Consider the following 11,128-nt stretch of genomic DNA (forward strand, 5'->3'; position numbering starts at 1 on the left):
AGTTTCAGATATACATTTATAACATGTTTTAATATCCTCACCACTGTGACTGCAGCCATTCAAGTCAGGTTATTCCCAATTTCCCCTTCATTCATCAGCCTGTTTGCAAACCTGGCCTCGCCATCTTGATTACTCAATGTGGTGTATTTTTGTGACCATTCCTCACGATAAATTAAAGACTAGACTTTTTGACATCATAGACAGTTGCTTCTTCAACAAAAACGGAAAACAGAAATATTCATATCTAGTGATCAGTCATTGAAAAACACCACTCTGATTCCACGCACAAGTACTCTGAAGTTGAAATAAAAAATATGCTAGAGTTCCTCATTGACAATATCTTCGTGGTCTTTGGTGATCAGGTCTTCCAACAGTCTGTTGGAATTCCCATGGGCACGAATTGTGCTCCTTTGTTAGCTGACCTGTTTTTATTAGCTAACCTGAGCTGAAAGCTCAAGTGAGCTTTTCTGATCTCCCGTATTCCGGCGTCCGTCCGTCTGTCCGTCTGTAAACTTTTCACATTTTCAACTTCTTCTCAACAACCACTGGGCCTATTTCAACCAAAGTTGGCACAAAATATCCTTAGGTAAAGGGAATTCCAAATTGTTAAAATAAAGGGCCAGGCCACCTTCCAAGGGGAGATAATCAAGAAAAGGTAAAAATAGGGTAGGGTCATTAAAAAATCTTCTTCTCAAGAACCACTGAGCCAGAAAAGCTGAGATTTATATGAAAGCTTCCTTATATAATGCAGATTCTAAATTGTTAAAATCATGGCCCCCGGGGGTCGGATGGGGCCACAATAGGGGATCAAAGTTTTACATACAAATATATAGGGAAAATCTTTAAAAATCTTCTTCTCAAGAACCATTGGGCCAAAGAAGTTCACATTTACATGAAAGCTTTCTGACATAGTGTAGATTCAAGTTTGCAAAAACCATGGCCTCCAGGGGTAGGTTTGGGGCCATAATAGGGACTACGGTTTTACATGCAAATAGATATGGAAAATATTCTGATATGGACCAGGTGACTCAGGTGAGCGATGTGGCCCATGGGCCTCTTGTATTCATATGAAGCAGAATTTATTCAAAAACTTCTACGTGAGAAGAAAAAATCTCTCGCTGTGACCTTCAATTTGACTTTTAGATATATCGATGACGTTTTGTCTATTAACAATGATAGCTTTCATTCATATGTCGATTTGATATATCCCTGTGAGCTCGAAATAAAGGACACCACAGAGTTGTCTACTTCTGCTTCATACTTAGATATTTTATTGAAAGTAGACATTAACGGCAAACTGACAACTCAACTGTATGACAAACGGGATGATTTCAGCTTCTCCATCGTCAACTTCCCACATTTATGTAGCAATATTCCATTATCACCTGCATATGGTGTTTATATATCTCAACTGATTCGATATGCAAGAGCTTGTTCTGGGTATAGTCAGTTTTTAAATCGAGGTAAGCTACTGACAAACAAGTTGATGGTACAGGGATTTCAACAGTCTCGATTGAAGTCAGCATTTCGCAAATTCTATGGTCGTTATAACGATCTACTTCGTCAATACAACCTCGCATTGGGTCAAATGCTGTCTGACGTGTTTCATGCCGATTGTTAAGTCGTTCTTGGCACACTGATTTGACTGCGGATAACTCCGTTTGCCTGATCGGGATATGGGGCTCACGGCGGGTGTGACCGGTCGACAGGAGATACTTACTCCTCCTAGGCACCTGATCCCACCTCTAGTGTGTCCAGGGAGTCCGTGTTTGTCCAACTATCTATTTTGTATTGCTTGTAGGAGTTATGAGATTGATCACTGTTCGTTATCTTCACCTTGCATTAGTCATCTGTGATGTCATGACGTCATAATCTGTACTTTTTGTCTTTAGTTTTTGGAAACATTTCTGAGTTGAACAACAAAACATCAATGATAGACTTAATTGTTGTTTGACGTGTTTCATGCAATTTAATTCAATTCAATTATTTGTTGATTCATCAAGCATGTTGGCATACAATCATGTTACACAATATGAGATATATAATGACAATAAACTAATTACTAACAGTTCATTTACATAGACTATGTATGCAATTTAGTATTGCATATTACATAAATAAAATGTAGTTATAGCGCTCTACTTTTGGTGCGCAATTCAAAACATTCATGTAAAAATTCACAAAACCTTCTAGCATGAACTACATTGACAGGGTTGCATAGTACTAAATACAATGGTTTTCCTTTGATATATCATCGTCTGAATTGTAGATGTTCAAAGGGTAATATTTCTTTCTTATATCTTTATACATGAAGCAATCATATAAAAAATGTAACTCATCTTCAACAGTAGTTTTACAAAACTGACAAAAACAACATTCTTTTGGAATGCATGGTTTTGAATATCTACCAGTTTCAATTTCTAAAGGGTGGGCATATATTCTTAGTTTTGTTAATCTAGAGCGTACTACTTTCGCAATTGGAAATTTCAAATAGTCTTGTAATTCATAGTTCTTTCTAATTTTACTGTGAAATAGCAATTTTCCACGTTTAGAGAAATCCGCCACCGACCAGTGTGTTGTCTAATTTATTCTAGATATACTGATTGTAGATAAATTTGAATGATGTAACTTGCATCTAACTTTCATATCACTTTGACGCAGAGATTCGTTAAAATTGAATAACTCTTCAAACTTGTTGGTACGTAAAAAGGGGGGGTCTTTCATCTTTCCCTCTCTCTTTCGGCCTTTGCTCTCTTCTCAAGCGCCTTTCTCCTTTAATTTCATCACATCTCACGCCCCTTTTTTCTATTTGATAATGCTCGCTCTCACAAAATTTGGGACTGTGCGTTGCGTTGACGCATCAGACTCGCAAACCATCCAATTTTCACTTATGCGATTGCGCAAATCAATCGCGAAACAGGAAGTTGAAAACATCAGCTGAAGAAAATGGCGATCGATATTGTAACCAAAACTTGATTTTCACATTATTGTTAAGAATTTTACAGGTAAATGATGAGTATTTATTTGTAATTGTTATTTTACTAATAGAATACTGTGTAAGGAATATGTTTCCTGATGCTTTATATTCACGATTCTTATGTAACAAGAATAAAAATCTTTCATAAACCGTAGGTCATCTCATAGCCATAGGATATCCGCCTCTATTTTCGTGTTTTACGATTTTTGGCGTAAGAAACTTCGTATTGTTTACATTTACAATAAATTCAAATTTACTTCCGGATAGCAGGTGCTCTCACCTGTTGAGAAGAGGGACAAAGTGGGCGGGGTGGCTAAAATCTGTCAAATTAATAATTTTTATGCAGGTCTTCATGCAATGTAGTCTGTAGACTCAGACTTGTGCAGAGATGTTCCATCTGATTTTTTGCTAAAAGTTAGAAGTGTTAGCCTAATGAAGTAATGAATATTTGAACATTTCAATTCATGGTTCTGAAATGTACTAAAATGATTTTTAGGGAATGTGCACAGCCATCATCATCAGTACTTAGTATGTTATTATCTTTAGAGAAGTGGACAGGCATTGCTTACATTTACTTCTTTTTGCAAACCTTCATGTTTTTATTCTAGAAAACATATAAATGCTGGATTCTGCAATAGTTTAGGAGGTTGACAAAACACGGACAGTCACGGATGCACGGAAATAGAAAAAATAGTACAAATCACAGATTCATTTTGCATGGATGATAAAAATTTCCGTGCATTATGTTTTTTAAATAGAATTTCTTTCATAATACATGTACAATATTTTCGTTATTTCATATAAATTCTTCAATCAAAACAGTTTACAAAATATCCGTAACTTTGGTGTCCGCGTGAATCTGTGACTAAAAAAAAAAGATTGTTTTAAAATGAAATCTTCAAATGTTTTGAATATATTTTTTGAATTGGTGCTAACAGTCTTCCAAGATTTCAAACCATGTGATGTTGTAAATAAGTGGTAGATCTCTAGACAGTATAACTACACTGTACAAATATACCCTATGACCCTCACCATGCACCAAATATATATGCAATCTGATTAAAATCAGCTCCTTAGTGATGAAACGATTGTTGCCGATGATCGATTGTCGGTCGTTCAGAGACCTACGATGCTACTAATCGATTACAAAATAAAAGTCGCCGACATCGTTGACCAAACAAAATCCGGAAATCACTTCAACTTTGTTCAAATTTTATTTTCTGTATGTCAAACCCGATCAAAAATAAGCAAACAAAATGGCGGGAGATATGAAGGACGGTAACAACAATGACATTCAACAATCAAATAAAGGAGCCTATCACTGATATCTTTGATACATTGAGATTATAGATAAATTCCATCACTTGATATATTGGAATCCTGATTTATTTACCTGTGAACAAATGAAACAAAAAAGAATTCAAATGTTGTTTCCATACATTTAATGATTCTGTTACATCTAATTTAAGGGGAAAACACTTAAATGCCAATTCCGATTATAATCGATTATTAATCGATTACTTGTGTCCGATTATTGCCGATAATCGATTATGGTTTTTGGTCCGATTGCCCATCACTACAGCTCCTAGATCCGCTCCTTTATTTCTTTTGATTTGTCGCTCCTCGAGTAGCGACAAATCAAAAGAAATAAAGGAGCGGATCGAGGAGCTGATTTTAATCAGATTGATATATATGTTGTCTGATTATTCATTAAATGGTAAATGAAAGAACTCTCAATTTTATTTTTATTATTGCTTTTTATTTTCATATATTTTGATAGAGACATGCTTGTTTTCTTAAATTCCTGTAAAAAAAGCAATTGATTAAAAAATGCTAGTAAAACCTAAGTTGGAAAATAATCCACTAGGTAATATTTTCTACCAGTCAAAAAAGTTGATTTCTATCCCTGATTATGCTTGGATTTGTATGATAGACTATTTATTTCCACAAATGAAGCATTTAATGCATGCATCTGTCGCAAGGAAATCACTGACTCACCATTAATCCAGGTTCACATGTTCTCTGTCCTAGGTTTAAATCACAAGTTGTCCAGTTGTTTATTTCTATTGGCAGTAGATTAAAAAAAATCCAAAGTCAGAAAATTTGGAAAAATGTGTAAATATGAGTAATTTCTCTTAGAAAACTTTTTGACATTTCACTTCTTATTAAACAATGTCGTATATTTGTGTTGTATGGTGGCTTATTTCTGCCATCACTTGTCAGGTAATTATGTTGACTGGTGAGATAATTATGTCCACTTGTCAGTAAATCGTATTGACTTGTCAGATGACTTTGTCCACTTGTCAATTTATGATAAATGGGATGATTTCAGCTTCTCCATTGTCTTGTTCTCATATTTATGTAGCAATATTCCATTATCACCTGCATGTGGTGTTTATGTCTCTCAACTGATTCGATACGCAAAAGCTTGTTCTGCGTATGATCAGTTTTTAAATCTAGGCAGGCCACTGACAAACAAGTTGATGTTACAGGGGTTTCTACAGTCTCGTTTAAAGTCAGCATTTCGCAAATTCATACGGTTGTTATAATGATCTAGTTTGCCAATATAACCCATCATTGTGTGAAATGTTGTCTGATGTGTTTCATACCAATTGTTAGGCCGATTTTGTCACACTTGATTTTGACTATGGATTACTCTGTTTATCTGATCAAGACATAGGGCTCACAGCAGGTATGACTAGTCGACAGGGGGTGCTTACTCCTCCTAGGCACCTGATCCCACCTCTGGTATGTCCAGGGGTTCATGTTTGCCCAACTCTTTTATTTTGTATTCCTTTTAGCAGTTATGAGATTGATTACTATTCTTTATCTTCACCTTTCATGTTAAAAAAAGTAACTGGAAAAATGTTTTCATGCCCATCCAGTTAACAATGTGATGATATGACAAGTTGACATAATGATTTGACAAGCCAACATAAAGATATGACAAGTTGACATAATGTTCTGACAAATCCACATAATTATCTTTTCGTCAACTTGTCAGATGATTATGTCAACTTGTCAGATAATTTTGTCGACTTGTTAGATCGTGATGTTGACATACCTAATATTAAGATGGAAAGTACATGTCAGCAAATAGCATTAGCATATCAGAATTAAAAGATAAAGAGAAAATATGAACAAGGATTTATTTCTGAAAAGTCTACATAATTATCTGACAAGCTAATGAAATTATCTGACAAGTCGACATAATTGTCTGACAAGTGATGGTAGAAATATGCCACCATACTTTTGATATCATTGGCAACAAGAATAATTATTTTGACTATGGTCAAAAAGCTTTCTTTGAAGCAAAGTGTGCGTGTGTACTTATTTTCCAAATTTTCCAACTTTGGATTTTCAATTTTTTTCTTCTGAATGTATGTTATTTCTACTGAATGTAAGTATGAGTTTCATACTTCAAACCTCAGCCTGGAACAAGGAACATGTGAAAATGAATTTAGAGCAAGTAAGTGTTGAATTCCTTGCGACAGATGCATGCGTTAATGTTAAAATTTTGGAAATTATAAGTATTCTATTATGTAAATTCAGGCATATTTAAGTCAAAACTTTGGTGCAAGCATATACCATCACTGGTTCCAGCATTTACATGTTTTCCAGAATCAAAACATGAAGGTTTGCGAAGAGAAGTGGATGAAAGCTATGCCTGTCCACTTCTCTGAAGAGAATAGTATACAGTTATTGACTGGGTCTAAGGACAAAAGCTGTTTTGTTTGGCCCGAGAACAAATTTGTTGCCGGAAGCCGTAGGCTGAGGGCAACAGATATGTTCGAGGGTCAGACAAAACCGTTGTTGTCTGACAATACAGTCTATAATAACCGTTTTGATTTACACCTTCATTTTTATTCCCCTGCCATAAAGTGGTTGGGACATATAGTTTTACCCTTGTCCGTCATTCCGCGACACCCAGTTTTCCAGACTTTTTCTTCTAAATGCCTTGATATATTGAACTGATTTTTTGTATGCTGGTATATATTGATGAGTTACAGATTGGGTTTTGTTCTGGTTTTAATCTAATTAAAATCAGATCTTCTTTAACTGTTACACTGGTCCAGTGTAACAGTTAGAGAAGATCTGATTTTAATTAGATTGGTTCTGGTTTGTTGATTTTTGATGGAGTTGTGGCCCTTTAACGCAGAAAAATTAATGTATTTATTTTATGGCTGTTAAGACATATAAAGACAAGTTCTTCCTTGTACTAAATGCATATAACATACAATCTGAATACTACATTGAATGCTATACTTCCATAGATTTCCTACATTTGACTTTATTGCAGGCGGGGGCATACATGTCGTGCCAACACATCTACTTTTTAGGTTGTATTGTTGACTTTTAACTAGACAGTGTTACTGAGTACTTTTATCCACTAGTTTAAAAGAAAACATATCCAATTGACCAATATCCAAACTTAAAATCGATAATTACATTTTTTTGTGTTTCTGCTCTGCATTTCATTCAATAAATTCTGTATTTCATAAGTCATAACAGCGAATCTTGCCATTAGGTAACAAAGCAGTCAATCTGATTAAAATAAGATCTTTGATCCGCTCCGTTATTATACGCCCGTCTTAAGACGGGCCGTATTATGTTATGGCCTTCATGTCTGTCCGTCCGTCTGTTAGCTTTTTCGTGTCCGGCTCATAACTTAAATACTATAAGGCCTAGAATAATCAAACTTTGTCAGTTGATACATCTTGGGTAGAAGGTGTGTCGCACATTAAAACCAGGTCGCTGTGACTTTTAATTAAGAAGATATGGCCAAATATGGTAAAACCCTGTCCGGCTCATAACTTGAAAACTATTTGATCTAGAATCATGAAACTTGGTCAACTTATGCATCTTAGGTAGAAGGTGTGTCGCACTGTACTTTAAGGTCACTGTGACATTTAGTTGAAGTGATTTTTTGAAAAAAGTATGTTATAATTGGTACAATCCCTACTCATATAAGAGTTTTGTAGAAAACCTCATTCAAAAATGTTACATCAAGAAAACACATATTTTTTTTATGATATACTGTACAGCTTTTTTTAGCCTATGTAATGTTTCCTTTGTTTCTAACAATAACATGAGAAATTTCACTTGTCCCATGGGAGTAGCATGCAAAGGGCATTTTGACAAGACTAATTAATGAGTTTTGTGTAGAGCATCTCTGATCAACATGATCAAGCAGGTGTTATCTTTATCTCTAGGGAATTGGGCAGAGAGATCTTAGCCTCTTAATTGCAGATATACCAGAAATTATTTGTGAAAGTGAATTTGTTTGTTGTGGTTAGTCTTTATTTTCAAAATTAATTTGACATTGTACTATATAATTTTTAATTTCTTTTCTCAGCAACCTATATGCAGAGTATCATTTCTCACTAAGACAACAAATGGTTGCAATATGTATAAAGGCCTATTTTAATGATTAGTATTTTGATGTTTTGTTATGGCTGTGGCATTGTTCAGAAAAAAGATATACAATGAACAAAGCTGCAGATTGGGCATTTGTGTAAATCTGAACAGATGAAATAGTATTGCAATAACCATATTAAAAAATGTTAATTCAAGAAACTACACATTCTTCATTATACACACTGTACTATACAGCAGTATATAACAAACAAATTATTTCTTTTGTGTCAGTAACAAGAGAAATTTCCCTTGTCCCATGGGTGTAATTATCAAGCAATTCAGGAGGCATTTTGCTAACAGAAAAATTGCATTCTGTCAAATTACAGATTAATTAATGAGTTTAGAAGATTTCTGTTACAGCAATCTGATCAAGGAGGTGCTATCTATATCTCTTGCAATCGGGAATTGGGCAGAGGAATCTGGCCTTCTAATTGATCTGTCAAATTTTAGAACAGTTCTAATTGGTAGCCATTACTTTGAAAGTTAATTTGGTATAAAGTTTAAGAATTAATATGATATTGTAAAATATATTTTTATTTTATATCTCAACAACAAGGTGCAGATTGTCATGTCTCACTAAGATGACAGTTTTACAGTCTAAGAATAAACATAATGACTAATGTTTGATGTTTTATTACGCTGTGCATTGTTCTTCATTCCTTAAAATACAATGAGCAAAGCTGCAGATGTGCATTTCTCAAGTCTAACACAACCAGTTGAGAAATATATGATGTATTATTTTTTTCTAATTAATAACTACACCATAGGAGATGCACCAGTGTTTGAAATAACCGTTTTTAATCTATATTTATTTATATTGACATCACCATGCATATTTTACTTTTATACTTGAAGATTTGACAAAGGCAGATACTGATATATGTATTTTTTGATATGTTGAATAAATCAACCTTTTTGAGTACTCCCATTTATTGTAAGTTGTTTGCTTGGATAAAGGGCTATCTTGCACTTTAATCATTTCATTGAAAACATTTGGGAAAATGTTTTTATATCCTTTTAAAAATCATTAAGCTTACATTATCAATATTTGAAGCAATGTCACATGAGGCCATAAAGTGGGTAAGATTCTTAAAGGAAGGTTGACATTTGGTTCCATGCATACCTATCTCTTCATGGTGATATGTTCATGTTAACAATATGTGACGGGCGTATCATGTGCCGTGGCGGTGCACTTTATTTTTATGTCGCTACACAGTTTGTATAGCAACATAACAATAACGGAGCAGATCAAAGATCTGATTTTAATCAGATTGCAAAGCAGTAGAATCACATGACTTGCATAGCCAATAGAAATAGAGCAGACTATTGCCCGGTCAACAGGTCGTAAACTGTTCACCGATCTATAGACCACAAGTATAAGAATTGGTTTAACAATTGAAATGTTGTTGTTTCTAAATCGTATTAGTCTTACATAGGTAAAAAATTAAGATGTATAACAATAGTACTATACAGATCACTCTCCCTAGGGGAATCAAACAGTCACATGTTTATAAAACTATACCACTTATGTCCTCACCTAGGGGAATCAAACAAAGTCACATGTTTATAAAACTATACCACTTAATATGTCCTCACCTAGGGGAATCAAACAAAGTCACATGTTTATAAAACTATACCACTTATGTCCTCACCTAGGGGAATCAAACAATGTCATGTGTTTATAAAACTATACCACTTATGTCCTCACCTAGGGAAGTCAAACAAAGTCACATGTTTATAAAACTATACCACTTATGTCCTCACCTAGGGGAATCAAACAAAGTCATGTGTTTATATAACAATACCACTTATGTCCTCACCTAGGGGAATCAAACAAAGTCATGTGTTTATAAAACTATACCACTTATGTCCTCACCTAGGGGAATCAAACAAAGTCATGTGTTTATAAAACTATACCACTTATGTCCTCACCTAGGGAAGTCAAACAAAGTCACATGTTTATAAAACTATACCACTTATGTCCTCACCTAGGGGAATCAAACAAAGTCACATGTTTATAAAACTATACCACTTATGTCCTCACCTAGGGGAATCAAACAATGTCATGTGTTTATAAAACAATACCACTTATGTCCTCACCTAGGGGAATCAAACAAAGTCATGTGTTTATAAAACTATACCACTTATGTCCTCACCTAGGGAAGTCAAACAAAGTCACATGTTTATAAAACTATACCACTTATGTCCTCACCAGAGAACATGTTATCACAGTTAATGGTGAACACTAAGTGCCATGCTTACAATTAAATTGCTTTCCCAGGACTGTCACGTCACATACTTCTAACTACTGCTGAAAGTTAATATCTAGTTATTTTCAGATATGTAAAGAATACGATAATTCAATCCTAGTCGATAAAAAAAACCTTTTTATTATGACTTGATCTGCAAATAACCCTCAAATAAATAGGGGGCACCAATATGGGTCATGAATTGCCTTTGCATTACTCTCAGAATGCCTGTTGAAGTATATACATATTGCATCATATGAATTGTGTAAAAGTCTGGGATTCAATGTGTATTTAATCAGTTATTGAGTATGAAAAAGTGATTAAAAATTCATCACTTTATCCATTTTTATGTTGCATATACTAGATAAACAATTAAACAAATGGTAGCTCTGGAATCCAATGACCACATGTTGATAGGTATTAAAGGCTTTGATCATGGTTTTTCATATCTACGTGTATGACTGGCTTCTGTGACCGGTTTTGT

General features: G+C 34.4%; 1 protein-coding gene across 1 annotated transcript in view; it reads left to right on the plus strand.

Moving 5' to 3' along the window:
* Positions 1-2,894: 2,894 nt before the first annotated feature.
* Positions 2,895-11,128, plus strand: part of LOC125652751 (G patch domain-containing protein 2-like) — a 21,045-nt gene continuing 12,811 nt past the window's right edge. Inside the window, exon 1 of the mRNA XM_048882139.2 lies at positions 2,895-3,005. The gene's annotated coding sequence lies outside the window, so the exon portion shown is untranslated. The remainder of the gene's footprint in view (positions 3,006-11,128) is intronic.

Source organism: Ostrea edulis, chromosome 5 (genome assembly GCF_947568905.1).
Source record: "Ostrea edulis chromosome 5, xbOstEdul1.1, whole genome shotgun sequence".
Taxonomy (NCBI): Eukaryota; Metazoa; Mollusca; class Bivalvia; order Ostreida; family Ostreidae; genus Ostrea; species Ostrea edulis.